Below are 27,492 nucleotides of genomic sequence, written 5' to 3'. Positions count from 1 at the left end.
CGCGCTATCTCAGAGTATAACTAAATGCTGACAATATGTAACTGATTTTCAGGGTGTTTCAAAAAGGTATCTCATAAAATAAATAACGCATTCCGGGGATAAAAATAAATTGATTGAATCCAACTTACCTTAGTACAAAAGTGTACACAAAAAAAGTAACAGCCCTTTGAATTTTTGCATTTTCTCCTAAACTACTTGACATTTTGTAATAAAAATGGACACGTTACTTTCTTACCCGGAAAGCATTTTTTATAAAAAACAAACAACAAAATCTAAGCGCACAGAAAAAATTTAAGCGGGGTGTACAGCCCTAAATCCCCCCAAACTTTTGAGTACGTTCAAATCAAATGAATTTTGTGGCATCATTAGTTTAACATATTATTTTTAAAAGTTTTTTGCCTTCTATCAATATTTTCAAAAAATAGTTTTTACTGAGTTAGTTACAAATTACTTGCAACTAAATAAATGGCTTAAATGAATGAACAAGTACAAAAAATATCTATAACCTCTATAAATATATTACAATAAATGTTCAAAATGACCCTAATTTTCTTCAGTACACATTCGATATCGTTTTAATAAGGAAAACCGAATGCGCTAAAAAATCATATTTTTCTGACGAAATTTGCAGCTTCAATTATTCTAACCCCTTAATCGTTGGTCGTCCTCTATTGTTACAGAATACACTTTCTCTTTCATAAACCCCCAAAAGCAAAAGTCACTCAGGTTAAGACCTGGACTTCTGGGTGGCCAAGAAATAGGTGAGTCACGACCCCTTCCAATCCACTGTCCAGGATACTGCCTGCAAAGGTATTCCCGGACTTCATTACTGTAATGCGGTAGAGCGCCATCTTATAGAAACCACATATTTTGCTTATTGCAATATTCACTTCTTCCAAATACTCTTGTAAATCGTTTGCCAAGGACTGCAAATAATTATCACCATTTAAATTGTTGGGAAGAAATACTGGGCCTATTAGATTGTTATCTAGAATTCCTGTCCAAACATTAACTTTAAAAGTCCTTTGGTGATGAGTCGTTTTTTTGGCGTGAGGATTTTCGTCAGCCCAAATCTGCTATATTTCTACTGAAGGTAGCCTGGTCGGTAAACAAAATATTTCTAAAAAAATTAACATTTCGAGAGTTTTCCATTAACAACCAATCGCAAAATCCAATCCTTTTAGAATAATCTTCAACCAATAACTCTTGAACCGTTGTTAAGTGATAGGGTTTAAGAAGCTGATCCTTCAAACGCCTCCAAAACCTTACGTGAGGAAAATTTAGTTGAGCAGCTATTACCCTTGTACTTGTTCCAGAGACTTAAATGATTTCTAAAATGTCTTCATCAGTTGCATCCATTATTGAACGACCACTATTGTCAGCAACTTGCGTACCCGTTTCTTGTAAACGACGATCAATGGTAAGAAATAATAGTCTATCGGGTGTATTTCGATTGGGGTATTTTACTGCATAACGCCTTGGTGCTGCTGCAATATTCCTTGACATTCACCTACAATATTCCCGATAGTTTATTGAAATCATAATTTAATCTGATCCAACTTACCCAAAGTTAAACGCATATCTGTCATTTCCTGAAATGTGTAGGCCATTGTAATATCAAAATTTTTAATATTAATCTTATTCACACAATAAATGATAGCTTCAAATTATTAACTATTATTGATGGAATTGTTTGTAATTATTGTAGCCGTAGAAACTAATTGTAATTTTTATGACCAACTAGGAAAAAACTAGTTTTTCGAAAAAGTGATAAGAGGCAAAAAAGTTTTAAAAATAATGTGTTAAACTAATGATGCCACAAAATTCATTTGATTTGAACGTACTCAAAAGTTTGGGGGGATTTAGGGTTGCACACACCCCTTAAAATTTTTCTGTGCGCTTATATTTTGTTGTTTCTTTTGTATGAAAAATGCTGTTAGAACAAAAAAGTAACGTATCCATTTTTATTACAAAATGTCAAGTAGTAGATAATTCAAAAAACCAATTTTTATTTTGTAACTTCAAAGGGCTGTAACTTTTTTTGTGTACACTTTTGTACTAAGGTCAGTTGGATTCAATCAATTTATTTTTGTCCTTGGAATGCGTGATTTAATTTATGACATACCTTTTTGAAACACCCTGTATATTCTCGTTTTATAGCACGTTAATACCTCCTAGAATGTAAATATCTATGACTTAGTCACTCACAGTTGTAGGATTTATTCTCGTTACCCATTGATCGTCCAATCCACTCACATAATTTAATTCAAAGTAAAACTGCTTTATATTTTAAACTCTTATCTCTCTGTTTTATCTTTCTTTAACAACAATTATCGATTTGCTTCTGAATCTAGTTATCTCCTAATCGCTTTCATATTTCTGTGTTCTGCGCCAATCTCACTTCTTGTTCATTAGTGCTGTACTGTACTATCTCTTTTAATGCCTTCATGTGTTTTTTTCTGACATATCATTTGATATTTGAAGATTTTTATTACAGTACTTCAAGGTCCTCATAGTTCATTTATTCATCATCATACAGTCTTTGTTTATATTCACAGTCAATTATAGTCCTTCTTAAGGCTTTTTTTATTGACCTTGAGCTATTGCAACCCAATACAATTTTACAACTTTTGTTCAAAAATGTTGAGACCAACAAAACGTTGCTTTATATATTGTGACAAAAATTTCGACAAAGTTAAGCATATTATACCCATATTGTTCCAAATCCCCACATATATATTATCAAATGACTTGACAAAAATGATACTATCTTATAGCTACTACTACTATCGTAAGCACTTACTCCAAAAAACGTTTGTTTTTTACTTTAAAGTATCTCCCCTCACCTTTTATTTACCGCTTCATACGTAGTAATTGAACCAATAACAACGAAGATACGATATAGGGCTATTTTGGCAATGTTGTCATGTTTGTTTTTGTTGTTGTCATATTCGATATCCCATCCTCTTTCATTTGACGTCTCATATGTCAAAGTCGGACCAATAGCAACGGGAATACAATATATTGCCGTTTTGACTATGCCGCCATCTTTGTTTTTTGTGTTAACGTATTTATTACTCCTTTCCCTTTCATTTGGCACCTCTTACGTCGCGATCCGAGAAGCCGTTTTACCCCCACCATAAAAAGATCAAAAAATGACCTAAGCGATTTCCCATGTTAATTTCCATAAGAGTCCTTAATGTATGCAGACGACATAGTACTAATAGCAGATTCCGAGAATAAAATGCAGAAACTAATGGATATATGGGTAGAACAAATAGAAGAACTTAAAATGGAGATAAACGAGGAAAAAAGTAAGATAATGATAATCAGCGGCCAAGGAGATAAGGAAGATAATCAAATAAAGATAAAATGTAAAAACTCAGAATTGGAAATAGTAACAACTTACGAATACCTGGGAAGTATAATAACTAATGACGGAAAAATAGACTGGGAAATAACAAATAGAGCAAAGAAATCAAACAAGTTATATTATGCAGAAAAACATAAGAGCAGGATAAACGCAATGGAGATGAGACATCTAAGAAGGATAGTTGGAAAGACAAAATGGGATAGATTAAGCAACGAGACTATTAGGAGAATGGCCAACCAGAAACCGATAATGAACAAAATAGCAAAGAGACAAATGAACTGGTATGGGCATCTGATGAGGATGAAATCCAATAGAATAACAAGAAAAATTTATGAAGCAAAAAAAATCGGAAAAAGAAAAAGAGGCAGACCAAGAAAAAAATGGATACAGCAAGTAGTAGAGGCGGGAAAACTTAAACAAAAATCACTCGAGGAATTGAAAATAATGGCAGGAAACAGAAAAGAATGGAAGAAGTGGGTAAATGGAAATTAAAATAGCTAGCCCAAATCCGACACCCTGATAGGGTAAAAGGAAGGGGAGAAAGAAAGAAAGAAAGAATTTCCATAAGAGTTGCTCCCGAATTCTCATAGCTCCTTTACTGGCACCCAATGTTAGCGTGAAATGGATAAATATTTACTTTTTGATAATTATCGCAATGAAGCGTGTCCCATCTAGATCAGAGTTTAGGTTCGTTTTGTCCACTAGTGTTGCCGGTAAAATTTAACTTTTCAAGTTGAAAAATTTATACAATGATAAAAATTCCAACACAACTTCGTTAAAACACTTCATAGTAAAATTACCACGGCACTGAGCGTACCTGTCCCTAGTCATACCGGAAGGTTTGATGGGGTTAGTACGTGCTATAAATCAGCTTGCAAATTCCTTTGAACTGTGTTAATTTACTAACAAACAATGAAAGTGGAAGCGCTGGCCATAAATAGACAGTTTTGCCCTATCACATGGTTCGTTAACCACAAATATCGTGGATAAAAACGGGATACGTTGGGTTGGTTCGCGTTTATATATTTTATCTTTTTCTATTATTTTTTTTTCTATTTCTCTTCACTTATTAAGAACGCCACTCCACGTTCTGCCGATCGCGCTTTAATGGACAGTTCTACTTTTGTAATGGCTTTGGAATAAAACCTTTATACACTTTCACATACACTGAGAAAAAAGAAAGATGCCCTTCTGAAAGACGCAAATGGAAAAATCATTATAGAAATTAAAGAGAAAATAAAAAAATGGAAGACATACATAACAGATCTGTTTGAGGATAATCGACAAGAACCGGAAGAAATCGACAGCGAAACGGGGCCAGAGATGATAATAGAGGAAATCGAACAAGCAATACGAAACGCAAAAAACGGAAAAACTGTAGGTCCAGACGAAATACCTGCGGAACTACTGAAATGTCTAGACGATGAAACTCTACCTGTACTTCTGGACCTATTTAATGAAGTATATAAAACTGGAAAAATCCCACAGGAATGGTTGGTGTCCACCTTTGTAGCAATACCAAAAACAGTATATGCCAAAGATTGTTCAGACTATAGGACAATATCACTAATAAGCCATACCCTCAAAATATTTCTAAAGGTGGTTCATGGAAGATTATATAGAAAACTAGAAGATGATATAGATGATACTCAGCTTGGGTTCCGCAAGGGACTGGGAACGAGAGAGGCATTGTTTGCTTTTAATGTCCTCTCTCAAAGATGCTTAGATATGAACCTAGATATTTATTCCTGTTTCATCTACTTCGAGAAGACATTCGACAGGGTCCTACATGAAAAACTAATAGAAGTACTGAAAAACAAAGATATAGACAGACGAGACTTACGAATCATTATCAATCTGTATTGGAATCAAAAGGCCAATATAAAGATAGAAGAACAAAAGTCCGAAAATATAGATATAAAGAGAGGAGTAAGGCAGGGCTGTGTTCTGTCACCATTACTGTTTAACGTGTACAGTGAAGCCATATTCCAGGAAGCGATAGCGGATCTGGGTGATGGAATCTCTGTAAACGGAAGAATAGTAAACAACATAAGATTCGCTGATGACACCGTTATAATGGCAGACACCCTGGAATCGCTACAAGAATTGGTAAATAGAATTAACGATTATTGCATTAGATACAGACTAAAAATAAATAAGAGAAAAACTAAATTTATGATTGTCTCAAAAACGCAACATGGAAATGAAAGATTAATGATAGAGCAAACCCAAATAGAAAAAGTAGAGACATACAAATATCTGGGAACCTGGGTTGATGACAAAAATGACCAAAGCAGAGAAATCAAAGTCCGAATTGAAACTGCAAGGCAAGCATTTGTGAAAATGAAGACAATGCTTACCAACAGAGACCTTCAGTTGCATCTCAGATTGAGGGCTCTAAGATGTTACATATTTTCTATCTTACTATACGGAATGGAAGCTTGGACATTGAAGAAACAACACATAAGAAAAATAGAAGCGTTCGAAATGTGGTGTTACAGAAGAATATTAAAAATTCAGTGGGTTCAAAGGATTACCAATGCTGAGGTACTACGACGTCTAAATAAGGAGTTACAAATTATGAACAGCATAAAAAGAAGAAAACTAGAATATTTGAGTCACATAACCAGAGGAGAAAAATATGAGCTGCTGAGAATTATTATGCAAGGAAGGATCCAAGGAAGAAGAAGCATAGGAAGAAGACGCATCTCCTGGCTGAAGAACCTTAGAGAATGGTTTAACTGTAGTTCACTACAACTTTTCAGAGCAGCAGCCAACAAAGTGACCATAGCCGTTATGATATCCAACCTCCGATAGGAGATGGAACTTTAAGAAGAAGAACACTTTCACAACTCTTATTCAAAAATTTCGAGACCAGCAGAAATATCTTCTTATAAATTATTACATAGTATTTATAAGTGAGAAATCTTTATTGACACCAACAGATTGTGGTAATATTAAATAAAAATAGTACGGATACGCAACATCTAAGCAAAGAAATGGGACAAAGTTGTGTATTTTTACCATTACTACTTAATACATACTCCGAAGAGGTATTTTCACTTTTTTTATTTTTTATATTTTAAGCACTTACTCCAAAAACGGCGATCGAATGCCCAAATTTTCTTGACCTTTTTTTATGTCCAAGTTATTCATGATCATCCAGACCATTTCTTGCGTCCAAGTGGTTCCTGTAACAAATATTTCATCAATGACAATCGATTTGAATGTATAATTGTGGTAAAATAAATCAAAAAACATTTCACTATTTCACACAGACATACAAACACACATACATAATATGTTGCCATATTATGGCAATATAATGTGAACATATCGCATATGGCTATATATTTTAAATCATTTTGGTTGTATATCGCAAAGTTCATTAGGTAGTACCTACCTAATAAAATACATTAATTTTGGGGACGGTACTAATCGTCCGTTTTGTTCTAGCGGTGCTAGTATTTTAATTCGTTACTGTAAACCAAGTGGAACTTTTTACTTACTAATTGACTTTTAAGATCCTCCTTAACATTTTACGATTTGTCACAAAGTATAAGAAATGCCCAAGTTTATGATTCACCAAGAATTTATTGGGTGTAAGTGTTTTGGAAGGTTTGGCCTAAATATTTTTACTTTTTGTAACAGTTTAATTACAGTAGGTGATAAACACCTACTTTTTAATTCTACTATTACTTGTAAATTTTACAGTGTTAATTCCTGAAATACAATATGTAATTAGCGACTACTTCATCTATGATTATTAAAGACACTAGTGAATTTTTGTTTGTTTGTTTTTTTGTTTTTTTTTTGTTCGGATATCTCTGGAAGTAGAAAGTTCTTTAGCCGTTCATTAATTATATGAAGTCATATTTTTGCTTGTATGAAAAATAAGGGCAATAGTTCTGTAATCGCTGCATATGATTAGTATTATACAGGGTGAGTTTTTAGTGCGATATCGGTTGATAATTCCACTGTGGTACCAAAAAACTTATTAAGTGGTATTGCAAAAATACAATTTTGTTTAATGGGGCACCCTACATATTTTTTGATATTTATATACTTCTCATAATTCTTGTTCTTATAGTAATGGACTTTGTATTAGTATCTAGAGTATTTAACAAGTTGTGACCATTTTTATTTCGAAATCTCTATGAAACAAACACCATGTACCTATATAAAGAAGTAATATATAAACTTAAAATTATTTTATATAATAAACTAAACAATATTTTGTAGCTTTTAAATTAAGTTTAATTGAAATCATTGACTAAAATTTATATACAGGGTGAACTACAAAACAAAATTACGATTTTCTCAATTTTTTTAAATGGATCACCCTGTATTTTATTTTTCAGAAATATTGTACTTATGATACTCTTTTATTTTTATATAGCATTTTCTATACCTAAACTCATTACTTTCCTAACTATTTTTAGTTTTCTTCAAATTTCGGGAATACATTCAATTTTTGTAAGTAGAAATAAGTAGATATTTAGTATTAAGTGATAATATAACAAAATTATTTTTATTCGATAAGTAACTAACAAAAAATATAAACCATAATAAAATGTAACAAATGTAACAATTAATGTGATATTAAGGAGATAAGTCTAAAGTAAATGTTCAAAATGTCCACCTTCAACGTCTATATAAGTTTGTAAACGATATTAAAATGATCGAGCCACATTTCTTAACATTTGTAAGTAATTTTATTAAAAGCTCTTATTCTATTCTTCGTATCATCTGGCATTGTGGGAGAGTTCAGATATACAAGGTCTTTTATCTAGCTCCACATGAAAAAATTAATTTTTGAGAATTCCGGTGATCGCAGCGGCCAAACAGTTGGTCCTCCTCTGCCTATCCACCTCTCAGGAAAGTTATTATTTAGATGATTGTGAATAGGAGCAGTGTAATAAATTGAAGCCTTGTCGCGTCGGGTAAAAACCACATTCGTTGTCGAATATTAAGCGATACATTTTGCAGTAGTATTGGCAAATGATTATTTAGAAAATCCAGATATATGGCACCATTCACATGACCGTCAAAAAATGTGAGCCAATTACATAATCGCCAACAATACCACCCCAAACATTTATAGACCACCTAGTTTGACTACGAGTGTTAACAAAATAGGGATTTCTTGATGCATAGTAATTAAAATTATGCCGATTCACCGTTCCATTTTTGTGAATGTAGCCTTATCTTCAAACAGAACACAATCGAAAAAAAAAAAAACGGTCTTTTTGCACTTGCAGCTGAGATTATTGACAAAAAGCTAATCTGCAATCTGCAAAAGTTAACCTCTTTATGATAGTTTTATTTAAAGAGATAATTCTTTACTTGTAATAATTTTTTATTTGCCACAGTTTATAGCCCGCTAACATTTGAAAATTTTTGTAGCATCTTCCGAGTTTGTAAAAGGATAATGACATGTAAGTTTCCTTTGTTATTTTTGGTATAAATCTCTGTAACTATTAATATAGTATTTTTTTGTGCCATCTGTATTTTTGTATCTGTTTGTGGCGACACAACACTAAATGTTTAATTTATTTCTTTGAACCATTTTGTTTTTTTTTTATTTTAGAGAAGTCTCCTAACCATTTTTGTATTTTTAATAATTATTTCAATAGTTACAACTCGTTGTTGTAATCGTTATAATTTGGCACCTCGAAGCGGCGTCAATTTTAAATTGCTGGAAGTCCTTCCTGTTGTTTGTTTTTTTTTTGTCAATTTGTTCCAGGTGATTAATGTTAGTACCTCTTTGTTTCATTTTTGTAGTTGCCCCAATCCAACCCCCTTGCCATTCAACTCATCCACGACCCAACTCTCCAAACAAACCCTGAGTGCCGTTCGCACAGTATCGTTTATTTTTCTTGCCCTATCTCCACTCCAGTAACTTCTGTCCCAAGATTTCAACCCCCATAATAATACCCTATGCGGTAGGCAAAATATATTATGTTACACTGTATCGAAGGCCAACTTCTGAGACAAGTTGTCAAATTATGTCTCCATTTTTGTTTGTTCTAATGTCAAATATAATTTGAAAATTGTACTGAAAAGTAAAAATAAGACTTTTTTAAAAATATTTTAAGTAGAAAAGTAAAAGCTTGTATGGAGACATTTTTTGATAATTTTGACGTTATAATCGATGTTCAAACAATGATTTTGTAAAATAAAACCTATAGTTTCATGAAAAAATCGTTTCGTTTTACATAAACTTTGATTTGGAAAAGGATTAAAAGTTTATTTGGCTGTATTGTAGGTTTCTTGAAACGTGAAGTCGTGAAAATTTGGTAGCAGCCTGTATAAACTTATTATGATTATAATAATATATTCTATACATATGTCACTTATAACCTAAGAGTTTGATTGTCTTTAGTTTTACTTTATATTTTTTTTGGAACTTATTAGGTACTGTACTATAAACCTAAAAAAAAATATATTTGTTTGTATAAGGGTTTAAGACAATTTTTTATGCAACATATGTATGTAAATGAAATTTCTTTTCTCACTTGTGGAATAGTCAGTATTAAATAACTATAGTTCGACAATAGGAAAAAACATTAATGAATTGAATTAATAGATTAATGTTTAGGATGTAAATATGATATTTTCAAGGGAATTAATTAACTAAATCTACCTAACAGTTAAAAAAACATTTTACCTGTTTTTGGAAAGCTGCATATCCACACGTCTCTCTCACTCACATTCCAATTAAAAATATCACTTTGTAATTCCTCAAATCTCCTCGGCATAGTTACCCCTTTCACATTTACATATCCCGATCTGAATACACTGGTAAAATCTCTGTCCAACCATTTGTCGAATTCCTCGTTACTGCAGTCACGCTTTACGGTCGGCATTTCTTCAATGTTGAGGAACACTAAAAGGAAATCTAAGAGTTACTATTATGAAATGTTTAATCTCTTCGCTTATATAATCCCCATCTTAAATTTTTGCTACAAAATTGAAGGTTTTGCAGAAATACAAACTCACTTCATTGATTACATCATAGTAGGTGTACGTAGTACATAAGGAAATACATTTTTTTGGAAAGCAATTGTTTATGAACTTTACCTTGGTGACAAATGTAGCGTGAAGAAAACAATCATGTCTGCATTGGTGCATATCATTTTTTTAAATGTTGATATATCAAGAAATGTCTTTTCTAATGTCTCTTTGTGTCATTAAAACTTCAATTTTTAGTTAACACTTAAACGTCAGCCCGAAATTGAAAAAATATTCTACAGGGTTCTGCGCGCCATGTATTTTTTTAAAATTGGCGTTCAAAGCTAAAAACACTTAAATTCAAATAAAATTATTGTATTTGATTCTAACAAATTATAAAATAATGGATAAGTAAACAAAAAAAGCTGAAAAAATCTTTTTCTGAAAAATCCCTTTTTAATAATTGCGACCGGGGACAAAGGTGGCGACCTCACAAACTTTAATTTAAGCTGACGCTAATCACCCCATACTGAAAAAATATAAAATTGCGCCCTCTCAAAGATGTAATCTCAATGTAAGTTTTCAATTTACTAGTTTGTTTTTGTAGTAATCCACAAATGTTAATAAATTTTGTTTTATAAATAACGACACTACTATCTCTTCTTCTTCCTATGCCGCCCCCATTAACGGAGGTTGGCGACCACATTTCTAAAAGTTTCTCTGTCTTTTGCAACGTGGAATAATTCGTCTACAGTCATGTTTGTCCAGTCTCGAATATTTCGCAGCCATGACTTCCTCTTTCTACCTATTCCCTTTTTGCCATCGACTCTACCCTGCATGATGACCTGCAGAAGACTCTATTTATCATTCGTCAGAATGTGTCTAAGGTATGCAGTCTTGCGTACTTTCATTGTTCTCAACAATTTTTTGTCTCGACCCATCCTTCACAGCACTTCCTCATTGGTGACCCTGGCAGTCCATGGGATTCTCAACATTCTCCGGTATATCCAAAGTACAAAGGCTTCAAGCTTCTTAACTATTTGCGCTTTTAACGCCCATGTTTCTACCCCGTACAATAGTTGGGATTAGACGTAACATTCTACAAACCTCAGTCTCAGCGCAGTATTCAGATTTTTGTCACAGAACAATTGCTTAAATGTTAAGAACGCTTTAACCAATTAAAATGATTGTAACCAATTAATATTATAGCAATAAAAGCAATTAAAGTGTACTAAATCTTAGCTAGATCGACAAAACAGTAGGTTATCCAAATTATTTATCCCGGAGAGCGATTATTTAAACAACTGTACTTGCTCAAACAGTGACTCTAGAGGTAATGAGCAGATCGCAATCGATTCTTTGAGGCTTCAATTTAAATAATATTACCATTTTATCAAAAATTTTTATTAAAAAAACTGACATTTTTGCTTATTAACATTATTTATACTAACTTTGATATTTTTTAAAATACCTAAATCAGATAAAAATACTGTACCTTGTAAATTGTGTATTTTGTATTTAAGATCTTTCTTGAGTTCTGGTTATACACATAACATTTAAATAACGAAATGTATCAAAATCAAACATATTTAAAATTAACACCTCTAAATAATAAAACATACACCAAAAATCGTTTAAAATTTTACACTGAAAGTATAAATCGCTAAAAATGAAATATTCACAAATATTGGGAAATATAACGCGGAAAAACCATTTAGCGGGAAGTCTATTTATTGATATAATAGATACATAGAAGCATTAACCAATGTAAAATACCCAAAAAGATTATCTGCATCGTATCTGTGGTAATTCTAAAATCCAAATAGATTAAAATTAAATTTACATGGATACATATATATATATATATATATATATATATATATATATATATATATATATATAAATATATATATATATATATATATATATATATAAATATATATATATATATATATATATATATATATATATATATATATATATATATATATATATATATATATATATATATATATATGTATCCATGTAAATTTAATTTAAATATAGGAAAAAAATATAATAAATATGTGTATAAGATGGAGGGCAACCGTATACAGGGTGTTTCAAAAAAAGGTAACCCCGTCTCTAGGGTAGGTAAAAAACTGAAAAATGGCCTTGGCATTGGTCTCCTCGGTCATGTGATTTTAACCCTTTGGACTACACAGTTTGGTCGTATATTAAGGAAAAAGTCTATGCTACAGAGGTAAATTCAAGCCAAGAATTGCAAGAAAGAATTTAACGTCAATTTAATGACATCATAGCTAATCCCCTACCGTTTAGAAGGTTAATGGAATCTTTAGAAAAACGAATAGACTTGTGTATTCGCGAAAACGGAGGGCATTTTGAACATTTACTGTAATTGAATTTTATTTTATGTTCTTAGTCATTAATTTAATTTTGTTCGTGTGAGTTTTTTTAGTTACTAACTATTTTATACCAGCATCAATTATTACTTCATAATTTTCAAATGAAAATATTCCGAAAACGGTACACAGTATCGAGTTTTACCAAGAGTATCTTTTTCGTGTAAAATTGAATGATGTTTAAGTTGACTTGAAATTTTGATTAATAATTATACTCTTAAAAAAGTTATGTTGACTAATACTTAGTACGATCCGTGTAACTAGCGCCCTCTATGAGAATCAGATATAAAAACAAATTTATGGGATGTATCGGCTTCCGAAACATATTCGTATAAAATTTCATTACAATGTTGCCGGTAGTTTCGGCAAAATCGTAAAAAATGCGTAATTTTTTTTTTTCTTCAACGCTCTGTATCTTGAAAACAGATGGCGTTACAAAAATTTTTTACTGAGCAAACCCCAATTATTTTTCAGTTTTTTACCTACCCTAGAGACGGGGTTACCTTTTTTGAAACACCCTGTATACGTATTTCTTACTATTGGTCGTCTTCAGTACGGTGCAGCCAAGTTAGAAAAGGAGCATAATAACTTGGGACAGGATCAAAAGTGATTCTTTCCCAAGTTATAATGCTCCTATGTGAATTAAATTGTGAATGCAAAATTGGCTTCGAAACCAACCCTTTTCTTAGGTTACTACACTTTTTCTGACACTGCACACAAAGTCGTAGGTAAACCATTATTGTTTAATGTTTCCTTAGTTACATTACAATGAAGTTTATTTATTTCGGAAACTATACGATTACGTCCTCCATGCTCAATTGCTAAACCAAAACTACCAAAACTGTAATTAAACAAAACAGCTTAGCCGAACATTTGATGGAAAATAGGTATTCTTTTATTTTTGAAAATTTACAGATTTTTGAAAAAGAAGAAAACTGTAAAAAAGATGCATATTGGAGATGAATCACATAAAAATCATAAATCTATCAATAATAAGACTGAAGTCAATGATCGTTCCAATGTGTATCACAATTGAGTTGTTTTTTAATTGCACCATGGCAGATGTTTAAAATACGACCCTGAACCGTTCATTTAAAATAATAAAAACGATTCTTTAAATGTGTTTAAATAATTCGGTCATCATAGAAACTACATTTTGTCATGGCAGAAAACGATACTTTATTTTCTTTAAAAGCAACAGATTTTTTTCATTTTTTATTGCATTTATGCTAAGCTTCACGTTTACTCTGGTAAATTCAAATCATTGTTAATTAGTGTTTTTAAAATGTGTTAGTAAGGCTACCCAAAATAATATAAAAGTTTTGGCAATTCATAAAGATGATCGCAGTATACGTTTTATTGCAAATAATTTGAACATTGGCAAAACCTACTGTCCGTAATAATCTTAAAAAGGTGCAGAGACCAGCGTGATAAAGATTTCCGCATAACGGATCCGATCTTTAACGTCACATGTCACAGAGACTGGACTGTTCAGCAATTGAGTAGTATAATGTTTTCTGAAGAGTCCAGCTTTTGCGTGCGATCTCCAGACGGAGTGAGGAGAGCCAAAGAACAATTTGCACCTTACTCTTTTTCACCCAGAAAGGGTGGAAGGGTGTTTGGTGACAGAGGTGTTATGGTATGAGCTGTTATTGACATGGACCTCTAACAGCAGTCAGGTACATAGGATAGTGTCTAGAGGACAATGTTGTCCTACGCTTCTTTAGTTGGGGATAATTTCTTATTTATGCGCGTCCACATACTGCGCGAATCTTTATACAAACTACCTATACACGGTTCACAATTTGTTGATAGCTCACTACAAGTTTAACCCTTATTACAAAACTGAAATACAGAGAGGATAGGTAATACGATATAATAGTAAAAACCAACCTAAAACTGACGGTTTAACGTTTTCGACTAACCCACCTTATATCTGAAGGAATACAATACTATTTGAACTAAATAAATATATTTTTTAAATTGTACTTATGTAAATTGTATTTTTTAATAAAACTTATTTATTTTATTCAAAAATAAAAAGTTTGTTGCCATTTGTAAAAGATACATTTATTTAACTAAGGAAAAAGGTGCCAAATGTCGCCTGGCAAAATTTCCAATGTGTTTTAAATGTATCCATTATTTTCGAATCCGGAGAAAACTAATAAATATTTTTGAAAAATTTAAACGCAGAATTAAAGATTACATTATTACTCAGGGCAGAAAGTCCCTGAAAACTTCTACAATGTTTATTTTAATATGTTATGTAACAGGGGTGAAAATAAAAGAGAAAATATAGTATAATTTTTAATTGAAAATATTGCATGCAAAAGAAACTTTTTATTTATTCTAAAAAATATTTCATTCTGCCTTTAAATTTTTCAAAAATGCTTAGTTTTCTCAGGATTAAAAAAAAATGGATACATTTAAAACACATTGAACATTTTGACAGGCGACATTTTGCGCCTTTCCCCTTTAATACCTTACGATTACAACTACTATTACTTACCTTATATAATTACGATTAGAAAACTATTCAAATTCAAAATAAAGAGGATCAACTTCGGAATCCGAGTCGTCTTGAGGGTTAATAATTAGGTTAATAATCTCTACGGTCGCATCAATTATGTTATCAAGATCCCACATTTTTTGTTCTTCTTCTATTACATGTCTTACTGCATTTTTCCAGTTTTGTTTTGTAATATGTTATAAAGACTCGTATAACAATTCACGTACAGCTTGTATTTTATATGACGTATTTTTTCTAGCCACATAACTTTTCATTTGTGCCCAAATGAGTTCAATTGAATTTATTTCGCAGTGGTAGGGTGGGATGTCTAAAGGCTGTGATGTTTCACCTTTTCGCCATTTTGTCAACTACGTATTTCTTGAACTTGCTATGAAACTTGCTTTAAAAATTGCCGGCTTGAAGTTGCCGGACAATTTTTAAAAGTTCTGCTTTTACTATTCCATCTTCATAAGGCAGCTACTTATTCCGCAGCCAGTCAAGAATATCCTGTTTCTTCCACGCATTCGTTAGAAGTCTTTCTACTAGTCGTGAATGATAAGGTGCATTATCTAATACTATAATTGAATTTGGTGGTATGTGTTCAATCATTTGCTCAAAATACTCTTCGAAAACATCAGCTGCCATCTCCTCGTGATAGTCTTTTGTGCTTTTGGAATGAAATTCCAACAAACCATGCTTAACAAATCCTTTTTAACTGCCAATGTGAGAAATTATTAATCTACTGCCTTTACCAGAAGGTGGGGAGATACCAGTAGACCAACCTTCCATAAAGGCTTGCCTGGAGCTTAATATATTTTTATCTGACCAAATTTTTTTTAGAGTATGACCTGAGTTTACCCACGTTTCATCCTGGTAGAAGATGGGCCTTTCTTCAGCCCGGAATATTTGTATAAATCTTAGATAATTTCTTCTTCAACATCATCTTCTCCTCCCGGTCAATCAAAAGTGATTTTCGGTCTGATTTCTCCCACCGGAAATTTAATTCTTTTAAAACTTGCCACAATTTAGTTCGTCCGATATGAGGCAAATCCGGGTCGTCTCTAACTTCTTGTAAAATTTTGTTTAGGTTTGGTATTTCTTTTTTGAAAAAAAAAATCCATGAATTTTCCTTCGAATACCATTTTTGGCAAATTCATTAATTTCAATAGGCTTTTTCCCTCTCTTTAAGTGCTCGTTTGTGTTTGGGTTAGCTATACCGTGTTTTTTTCTTTCTGATAGGAACCTATATAAAGCTGACTCTCCTACGCCAGTCATGTTGGCACAACTTTCGACTATGTTGCGAACAGTGTTTGTAGGATTCTGAGAAACCAGAGCATCGTGAACATTCAGGACAATAGTCTTCTCCCTTGATGAATAGACAGACTTACTGACTGTACGCAACAGTACCGGTGTAAAACTTGATGATGAAGCCATCACAAACAATCCAACAAAACGAGCACGAACGAAAGGTACGTATATGTTTGTAGGTATATAGAATAAAAAATCACTCACGCACTGCATGTAATTCGCAAAAGAAATATTCGAGACGCTAATTACTGCCGTAGACGCGGAAACACCGACGAGCCGTAAATTACATGCGATCAAAAACGTACTAAACAAAAAAATTGTTTTCGTTCGTAATAACTTCACCCTTTCAAGTTAAGTTTCGAATATAATTAATATTATTAAAAATCTGGGGAATTCCATCTTAATTATCTTGGAACGAATAGTACCTTCGGATATGAATTCCAGGTTTTCTAGTAAAGTGATTAAACGCGAAGATTAGTATTGAAATATCCAAAGAGATAAGGTTATTCTTATTTACAAAATTGTTAATGGTTAAATTCTTATTTTTATTAATATAATATAATAACCAACATTAGTCGTGAAAGTTTTAATTGTTTTTTTGCTAAATATATTAGTATTAAAATATTATCAATATTATATATAACAGTATTAAAACATTATATTATTATTTAATGAATAAACACCTTAGGAACGCCTATGATTTACGACCGTTTTATGAGTTTGAGGCATATTTCGTGCTCTCAACAATTTGTGAACGAAGAATAGATCCTGTGTGAATTCTCGTCGATAGTCAACTCTGGGCATTTGAAATTTTATTTTTATTTTGTTAAATTTTTCGAACAATGTTAATTACTTTGTTAGTGTTTTGAATAAACGATTTTTATTATTAATGTTTTTTTTTCTCCCCATTTCAACCACTTGACACCTACATAATATAAAAAAAAAACATTACAAAATGCAAGTGTCCGAATTTCTTTAACCAGGAGTATATTATTACATATTAAAATGTACGAAGAGCTGTTAAAATGTGATATTATTGTGATTTTTTTACTAGCAAACGACATATCTGATTTGCACCTTATACCATTAGTAGATTATGTTAAATCTATCCGTCACCCTTTCCAATTTCTTGTCGTACTAAAGAAAAATGTTTCTTATTCTAAACTTTGGTTTATTTCGACTGGACTATTTGTGAGAGTATCTATCAATACTAGTTAATCAGAAGCTTCAACTTAAGTACTTAAGTGGTTTGGAGGACTACTAATCCAACATTCAAACTGCTGATATAGTTTACACTAGTTAATACACTAATAAACTGCTACTAGTAGTATATACAAGCATATAGCGATTGCTTTAGAATTGTTTACAAATATCAGATATATGGCACATACTAGACGTGATTTAATGCCGTTGCGTTGGGTGAAAACCATTTACTGCAGTATTAATATAATTTTGCAAATAAAACTTTGGTAAAATTATCTTTTTTCTGCTGGAATCTTTTTTCTTATTCTGAATCGTCTGGAAAACATTTTATTATTTACTGACTAATAAATGCAGATAATTTATTTGTCTTGAAAATTTCGTTTTAAAATATTTTTTGACGTGACAAGAAAAAATTTTAAATTCACACTACAAAATAAAATTACAGCAACAAAAATATTAACAACAACTTTTTGTTATTTTTTTTGTTATTTTTAAAGATTTATAGAAGGAATGGTAAATAGAATGTACCCATTCTAGCAATTCCATTAGGTGTTTATATTTTGAACTATCAATTGGAATTGATTTTTCATTCTTTATTTGGGCCGATATCTTTGGTAGGATACCATCGAGAGAACTTCTCATTTTCCTTTTAAAAAAGACAGTTATAAAATTTGTTAAAAAATAATTAATTTTGGCTTATTCCCCTTTAAAGAGTAATAACTTTAACATACCACAAGAAAATAGCTTCAGAACAATAGTACTAGCAAAGATAAAAATGAAAATAACACCAAAACTATTTCTACAGGAGATCACCAAGGAAAAATTCAATGTAAAATCACTGTGGAACGACTTTACAAGAGAAATGTACCAAAGGAGGTTAGCACAGAAGATACAGCTGAAATAAATAGACGACATTAAAGATATAAACGCGAGCCAAGAAAACAACATTGAAGAAGCAGCATCAGAAGCTTTAGGAAAATGCGAAGTGATACTAAACAAAAGAAACAACAACAATACACCATAGTTTAGAAAATAAATAAAAGAGAAATGCAAAGAGAAATGAGAGGCCTACACGAAGTACAAAAACATCAAATACTTCAGAATCCCAACACACCTATAAAAGAATACGAAATAAAACAAAGCAGTTGGTAAGTAAAACAAAAAATGAACACTTGGAAGAGTTTACAAAAAGGATGAAAAGCAAATTCTACGGTACACAAAAACAAATATGGATATTCATAAGAAACCAACGAAAAGAAATTGCAGAATTGAAGGAATATAATAACATACCAGCAAACAAATGGGAAAGATACCTGACGGAACTGTTTAAAGGAAAGAAAAATAATAATCAACGCAATAACGTACCTGAATTAAGACACGAAATAGAAATCAGTTTTCAGGAAGTAGAAAGAGCCATAAATTCACTCAAAAATAGAAAGTCACCAGGATCAGGCGGAATAACCAACGAGATTCTAAAACAAGAAGGAGAAAGTAAAAGTCTAGAGATGACAAAACTTATACAAAAACTAATATTGTACTGCAGGATACCAGACGCATGGAGAAACAGCATAAGGTAAAGCAATATTCAAGAAAGGAGATAAAGAAGACCCCAACAATTATAGATATATATATATATATATATATATATATATATATATATATATATATATATATATATATATATATATATATATATATATATATATATATATATATATATATATATATATATATACTGAATGCCGCACTTAAGCTTACCACACAAGTCCTAACCAATAAAAGCAATAAACTAACAATTTTATCAGATGAACAACAAGGACTCAAATCCGGAAGATCCTGCGTAGACGCCGCATTTGTACTAGTGATGTAACGAATGTCATTTTTTGAATATTCGCGAATGCGAATGCGAATCTATGCCACCGACATTCGCGAATGCGAATATTCCGAATATCCGGAATACTCCGAATATTTTTAATTTGGCAATTTTATTTGTCTCCGGCACTACCGTCAGTTTCATATGCGTGAGGTTGTAACGATATATTTTGCCTACCATAGGGTAAGATTTTGGGGGTAGAAGATTGAGGAATAGAATTTCTTGGGGCGAAGATATGGTAAGCAAAATAAACGCTACTTGTGCGAACGGGCACTCAGGGGTTAGTTGGAGAGCTGGGGTCGTGGATAAGTAAAAGACAGGGTGTCGGATTGGGGTAACTACCAGAAAAATGAAATAAAGGGTCATAAATCTCTTGGGACAAACAGGATGAAAATAAACCGGAAACACCTCAAGAAATTTAATATAGGGAGCCACTTGAGGTGCCTAATTATACCTATTACAACCAGCTAGTTGCAACTGGAGATATAATTACTAAACATAAAAAAAACATATCTTTTTCAAATAAAAACTCAAAAAAAGGGTTAATAAAAAAAAGAATAAACAAAATGTTAAGAAACAAAATTTAACATTTATTTTTGTGTCCCACAAACAGTTACAAAACATAGAGAACACAAGAATGCTTAAAAAAGGCAATACAAAATATTATAACAATAGCTGAAAAATACAAAAATACAAAAAAAAACTTACATGTGTCATCTGTTTACAATTTCCAGGAGTTGGAGATACTACAAAAACTTACAAAATTTAAATGTAAGCTAACCTTTCTTTTAAAGAAAACAAAACAAATCAAAAATGCTAAAACGGGCTGTCATAAATTAACATTAAATTTAAAATAACTGAACAAATAAATTTACAGCTAAAGTCAAACCATAAAATTTACTACTTTAAATATTACAAATTTTTATCCTGTATGAAAGCAATTATTAAAAAAAATGTCTGTCTTTATTTTAAATTTACACAAAAAAATGTTACCTGGATTTCAAAATTTCGCACATAACACTGAAACTTGTTACATCTCTGGACTGAAACTGCAAGAACGAAACTCTGGAAGAATAGGAAACCATTTGCGTAATCTGAAACGAAATCTGACGTGGATCGGAGCTGAATCGTGACGAACCTGACACGAACACCGAACAAGGGACTGGATCTCACACTGCAAATTGGATCGACCATTTGAGGCCGAAGCCGGCACTGAGCACAAAACTTATGACTCTGCCTCTTTAACAACCGGAACAGGTAGAAATAGACGATTAACTGCTACTAAAATTGATTTCCATTACGTAAGACGAAGATTTCCCTGAAAAGGGACAAAAACGGAAAACTACAAATTCGACGTGAATTTGGACATGACGCTGGACCACTGGAGATCACCGCTCTTCACCGCGGCTCCAACGAAAGTGACGAAATTATCTTTAAAAATTGCTCGCATAAGTTAGAACAAACAAAGCACTTAGGGTATAAACTAAACACAACGGAAATTAAGACGTAAATTAATTTGAAAACGCAATATCGGGAGGTTTGAACAAAGGAATATCGAAGAATTTTTGCCTGTGACATAAACAAACAATAAAACGATTTATTGTCGACGGCGGCGACCTAAAAAGAACGAAAAAGATTATTTGGGTTTTAAATTGAAGGATATGAACTAAGAAACATTGAAAAAATTCTTCGTTATTATAATGCATATATAAGGGGATTTCAATTAACACATATACGAGGGGACTTCAAAATAAAATGCTACAAGGGGTGTAGTTAAATAAGTTCAGATAAATTTAGTAATTTAGCAATTTTCAGAACAATTATACAAATCATGTACTGTATTACATTACAGTGTAATGTACAATATATGTATCTTGTTCCGAAAATTGCTGAATTACTAAATTTATCCGAACTTATCTAACTGAAGTCGAACTGTTTATGTTTATTTGTTTGAACTCTTTACTCATAAAAACACTGTTTTTAGATTGTAGTTGAATAATTTTTAGCTTTTTCAAGATGATTGTCTAAAATTAAAAACTTCAGGATAATAACAGTTTCAAAGAATAATTTGTTTTTATTTGTTTACATTGCATCATTTACTTTTTTATTTTCTAATTTTATAGTTTTCTAAACTTGTAAAATAAAGTGAGTTTTCTTAATAAAAAAACTGAGAAGTGAGTGGATTTTTATTTATTAACCTAATCTTCAAATTTTTTTTCTTATATTCATATTCGCAAAACGTTCGCACAAATTTCGCGAATGCGAATGCAAATGTGAATTTGTACTAAGACAAATTACAGAAAAGGCCATCGAGTACAATAAACCAGCATATCTATGTTTTATAAACCTATACAGGGTGGCGCACCGAAAACGAAACAGATGCATTTACTGGCAGATGATTCCTTTTTAAAAAAAACGCTTGGACCCGTTGATTTTGTTATCGAGGGGGAAACAAAATTGGCATAAAATCACATTAACATTTGCAGCCCCCTAAGCGGGGTTGGCACCATCCCTAAAATCTTAAATGGAAAGGGGGGTCGAATGATCCATCATTTAAAAGGTCTTTCAACTCCCTTTACAATGATGTAAAATTCATGTACTTTAAATCAGTAGTTTTGGAGATTTATTAAATTAAAGTTAAAATACATCATCGTAAGAGGAGATCAATACATAGCAGCAAAGTTGTTAAAAAAATAAAGAATGAACTGACCTGTCAGCTCAGTAAATGTTGAAAATGACCACCATTACTTTCCATGCAATAATAAAGATTTTGCTGAAAACGTTGCCGGACATTTTGCAATATTTGAGGAGTAATTTGATGGCACTCATTCACAATTCTTTGTCGTAAATCTTCTAAGGATGTTGGCTGAGTAGCATAGATTTTGCTTTTTAAGTAACCCCACAAAAAGAAATCCAAAGGTGATAAATCTGGCGATCTTGGGGGCCATTCAACGGCACCTCTTCTACCAATCCATTGACCTGGAAAGGTCTGATCTAAATAATGCCGAACTCTTAATGCGTAATGTGTTGGGGCACCATCCTGTTGGAACATCAACATATTCTCAACGTATCGACCATCATTCTGATTTTCAATTATATCTGTTAGCGCAGGATCTATGGCATTTTGCAGTAATTCCAAATACATTTCACCAGTCAAATTTCCAGGTAAGAAAAAAGGACCAACCAAATGATCGCCAAAAATGTCAGCCCAAACATTTAATTTTTGTGGCTGCTATGTGCGTACCTCATGGTAAATTCTGGGATTAGAGTCCGACCAATATCGACAATTATGACGATTTACTTCGCCATTTAAAAAAAAGGAAGATTCGTCGGAAAAGCAAATGTTAAATAAAAATTGTTCATCGTTTGTAATTCGTTCACTCATAACTTCACAAAATTCTAATCGCTTATCAAAATCGTCTTCATTAAGTTCTTGTACAAGGTGAATTTTATACGGATGAAAATTATGGGCCTTTAGAATCCGTTGGATAGTACGTCGACTAACACCACACGAAGTTTGCAATTTGCGGGTACTTAATGTAGGATCTACAATAACGCCCTAAAACCCGCACTTCTGTTGCTTCGTTCCTTATAGGATTTTCAATATTACGTTTTTTATTGGCGACTGATCCAGTTTTCCGAAATTTAGCTACAAGTTCTAGAACATATTTTCGGTGCACATTATTGTTCTCATGTCGCTCATTAAAAATTTGTGCTGTTCTATTAGCGCACTGATTATTTCCGAAAAATATTTCAATAATTTCAACCCTTTCTGCCGTGGAATATACCATGGTTAATTTATGTATAAAGCAATAAATGATATTTTAACAACAAAGATTGGTCAAATCAATCGCAAACCAATGTAGTATTTCCTATTTAAAATAAGTACGTGGCATTCTCTACTTATCTTTCTTCAAGAAACAACTTTTTTTGTCACAAAGGACACTTCAATTGCTATTTTTATTATTAATAAACCATGGGCGTAGTAAGTAAAAGGATTTACTTATCAAGAAAATGCTTTTACTCAAATTTCTTCTGAAAGAAGTACAAACTAATTTGATGTACCTATTAAAGTCTACTTTAAATCAATAAATCTCCAAAACTACTGAATTGAATACATGAATTTTACATCATTATAAAGGGAGTTGAAAGACCTTTCAAAAAATGGATCATTCGACCCCCCTTTTCATTTAAGATTTTAGGGATGATGCCAACCCCGCTTAAGACAGTTAATTGGCCGATCAATTATTTGTCTAAAAAATGTAATACCAGAATTATTAAAAATCATAATTAAAAATAAAATAAAATTAATATACCTGGTTAATGTATCACTGTTTGAAAGCACTTTCTTGGTCTCACTTTTACTTCACAATCACCTAATAAGCAACAACACAGTTCCTTTAGTCGAACAAACTACACAATCATAATTTGATTACATTCAAACACCACTTCCCGAAGAGAAAAAGAATCTTGTGAATAAAAAATTAACCGACTGCGGATCTATGTCAGAACCATAAATTTACTTTCACTAACAAATCGCAATTTCGAGATATCCAGCTTAAATAAAATTGTAGAGACGTGGAACAAGTATACCCGAGTGGTAATTAGTGGTAATTAAAGGAACAAGGGAAGAAACTCTTCCGTCTTAGACGTTACCAGTGGTCATTAAAAGTTTTTATCGGTTGCGTTGTTTGAAAATAACAATTATTTAGCTGTTAATTATCTGAACAAATAATTTCATTGCAAAAAACTTTCTGTATAATTATATATACTTTGTTTATAAAGTGCATACAACCTGCATATTGTGCAAGGATGTTTTAAAATGCGACCAAGGTCTGCTACAGAGTTCTTATTATTTGATTTAACTTACTTACTTATTCGTGGCTTTGGACAGCATATTTTGCTCGCCGTTTGTTACATCTCAGTTGTCATTTCTTCTTTTTTTTACCGGGTTTGGATTGTTTGATCCATTTATCCAAGGTAGATAATACATGCAGTTTGCTGCAATATTAAATATAAGGATATTACATACATATATGAACCTAATATTTAATTTTGTAGGAACAGTATTTATTATCTATCGTGGCTGAATGAATTAAGCAATCCAAAGCCAATAAAAAAAACGGGTGTGGCAGCCGTTAGAAGTTATACTTCTATATACGCGTTCGCCGTTACAAATTTTTATGGGAGTCAATCTGCACAATCCTTTATGTAATGCTATAGGTAAGAGAGCAGAAAGAGAAACAGAATTAGGTATATAGGTATATGGTGCATCGTTTGCTGTACATAAACAACATTTGACTTGTAATAGAAGGATTTCATCAAAATATAATAATATTTTGATGAAAATGTATATTTTTATTTTTATATATGTATGAAATTAGTTAAATGCAAATTTATTTATTTATCGTATGGAAATTACAATACATTTAGAACAAATACACAAACACTAGTAATATAGGTATTTGACAAACTTTAAATAGTTACAAACAAACATCAAGTGTATTAATATAATCAATTGACTCTGAAGTTGCAAACAGGAAGTCTTCAGTGCTACCATTGTAGGATCTTGAGGGACACTCTTAAATAATGTGGTCGATGGTTTGGTTCTCCCCAGAATCACATTGAGGAGACGGGTTCTTTCCCGATTTATGTAGCATGTATGCACATCTGCCATGTCTGGTTCGGATCCTATTTAGAGTGGACCATGTTTTGCGTGGAAGATCAAAACCTGGTGGCTTGTGGGCAATGCAGGGCATGTTATTTTGCCATTCGTTCCATTCTTGGGACCATGCATTCGTGATGTTGAACTTCTCATGTATCATTCTTGCCGTTTTCATTGGTGGTTTTCTAGAACGGAGACGGGTATTTCGTGCATCCTCGGTATCTTGGTGGAACGGCAGGTTTATATTGTTCATGATCTTTTTGTATTCACGTGTAAGTGCGTCGACTCGTCGTAAATGTGGAGGTGGGATGTGACTTAATTCTGGAAGTCATTGGGTGGGAGTTGATTTAATTGTACCAGCTATCATCCTCATAGTGCTGTGCAGCTGATTGTCGACCTTTTTTACATGTGGACTGTGTAGCCAGACTGGAGCACAATATTCAGCGGTCGAGAAAACAAGGGCTAAGGCAGTAGAGCGGAGAGTGGAAACCGATGCTCCCCAGGTGGTACCGCAGAGCTTCTGTATAATGTTATTTCTTGTACTCAACTTTTGGGCAGTTTTTGTTAAATGCTCTTTAAATGATAGCGTTCTGTCTAGTGTTACGCCCAGGTACTTCGGTGTTTTGTTGTGGGTAAGTGTGGTATTTTCAAACCGTATGTTGAGTTCCTTTCCAGCAAGTTTATTGTTCAGGTAAAAGCAACTAACTTCTGTTTTGGATGCATTTGGTTGAAGTCGCCACTTGCGAAAATATTTGCCCAATGTGTATAAGTCTGCCGTCAGAACTTCTTCAGACGTTTCTAGTATTCTGCATCGTGTAGCGAGGGCCCAGTCATCGGCGTATCCGAACTTTCTTGACTGTGTTTCCGGCATATCTGCTAGGTATAAGCTAAATAGTAGTGGAGAGAGCACTGACCCCTGTGGTAGGCCATTTTTAAGTTTCTTTGGTAGGCTGATATCTGTGCCCATCACTACTTGAAACATTCGGTCGTTGAGCATGCTATCTATTAGGCGTGCTATTGGTTTACAGGGGATTGCACGGAGAATTTTGTATATAAGGCCCTTTCTTCATACTGTATCGTAAGCTTTTGAGAGATCAATAAATGCCGCTAAAGTTTTAAGTCTTCTTTGGAAACCCGCTTCAATGTAGGTGGTGAGTGACATTACCTGGTCTACACAGCTTCGTTCTGGTCGAAAACCCGCTTGTTCGACTGGGATCGCCTGGTACAGTTCTGTACTGATTCTATTATATATATATATATATATATATATATATATATATATATATATATATATATATATATATATATATAAGCCTCTCTAATAGTTTGTAGATGGCAGAGAGAAGCGCAATTGGTCTGTAGTTTTTTAGATTGTCGGCGGGTTTGCCTGGCTTTAGTATGGCTATTATCTTAGAGCGCTTTAGTTCTTGTGGAATATTTCCAGTTACCATGATGTCTGTGTAAAATCTGTGAAAAAATGTTGAATGCAAAAAAAAAATTTACACATACCCTGCAGTAAAATTCATTGTTTATTTTGTTATTAATATAAAAATACAATACCATACACTGCAACATAAATCAATATTATAATACAATACAAATTAAAATACAATAGTCATAAGTATTTAAAATGACAATATACATAACTTACTTACGCATATGTATCGCGCTATCTCAGAGTTTCAAAAACTGAGCAATGAATCGCTATTGTAAAATTTTTATTCTAAACTCCATTAAAAATTTGTAAAATCGTTATATAACTAGAAATGAGATGGTTGTTGCTAGAAGATTACGTATCGGTCACACCAGATTTACACATGGTCACCTAATGAATTCTACACCTAAGCCAATCTGTCACTATTGCCAATCTCCACTAAGCGTTCTACACATCCTTGTGGACTGCCTTCAATACAATAAACGACGCCAAGAACTGGGCATGAAGGGCGACGTCACAGATATATTATCGAACCAGAGTCAAGTCATCACAGCTATCCAGTTCCTGAAGCTAGAAAACCTACTAAATAATATATAACTATAGTATATTATAATATGTAATTGTACCTTATATATAATTGTATCCACGGTGCCTCGTGCTAATGGGCACGAGGTGTCACAAGCACGTTAAATTAAATAAAAAAAAATGCGAATTATCGAATTTTTCGTTTTCAACAATAATTTTTTCGAAACGAATTTTTTTTTGAGCGG

General features: G+C 32.5%; 1 long non-coding RNA gene across 1 annotated transcript; it reads right to left on the bottom strand.

Annotated features, from left to right (window-relative positions):
• Positions 1 to 6,467: 6,467 nt before the first annotated feature.
• LOC140431606 (uncharacterized) lies at positions 6,468 to 24,096 on the bottom strand. Its single transcript, XR_011949705.1, has 3 exons — positions 23,939 to 24,096; positions 10,044 to 10,262; positions 6,468 to 6,564 (listed from the first exon to the last, which is right to left on the bottom strand). It is a non-coding gene; the product is annotated as an uncharacterized lncRNA (long non-coding RNA).
• Between the last annotated feature and the right edge of the window lie 3,396 nt (positions 24,097 to 27,492).

Source organism: Diabrotica undecimpunctata, unplaced genomic scaffold, assembly GCF_040954645.1.
Source record: "Diabrotica undecimpunctata isolate CICGRU unplaced genomic scaffold, icDiaUnde3 ctg00000962.1, whole genome shotgun sequence".
Lineage (NCBI taxonomy): Eukaryota > Metazoa > Arthropoda > Insecta > Coleoptera > Chrysomelidae > Diabrotica > Diabrotica undecimpunctata.
Note: the sequence above shows the minus strand (reverse complement) of the source record. Positions and strands in the feature narration are given on the sequence as shown.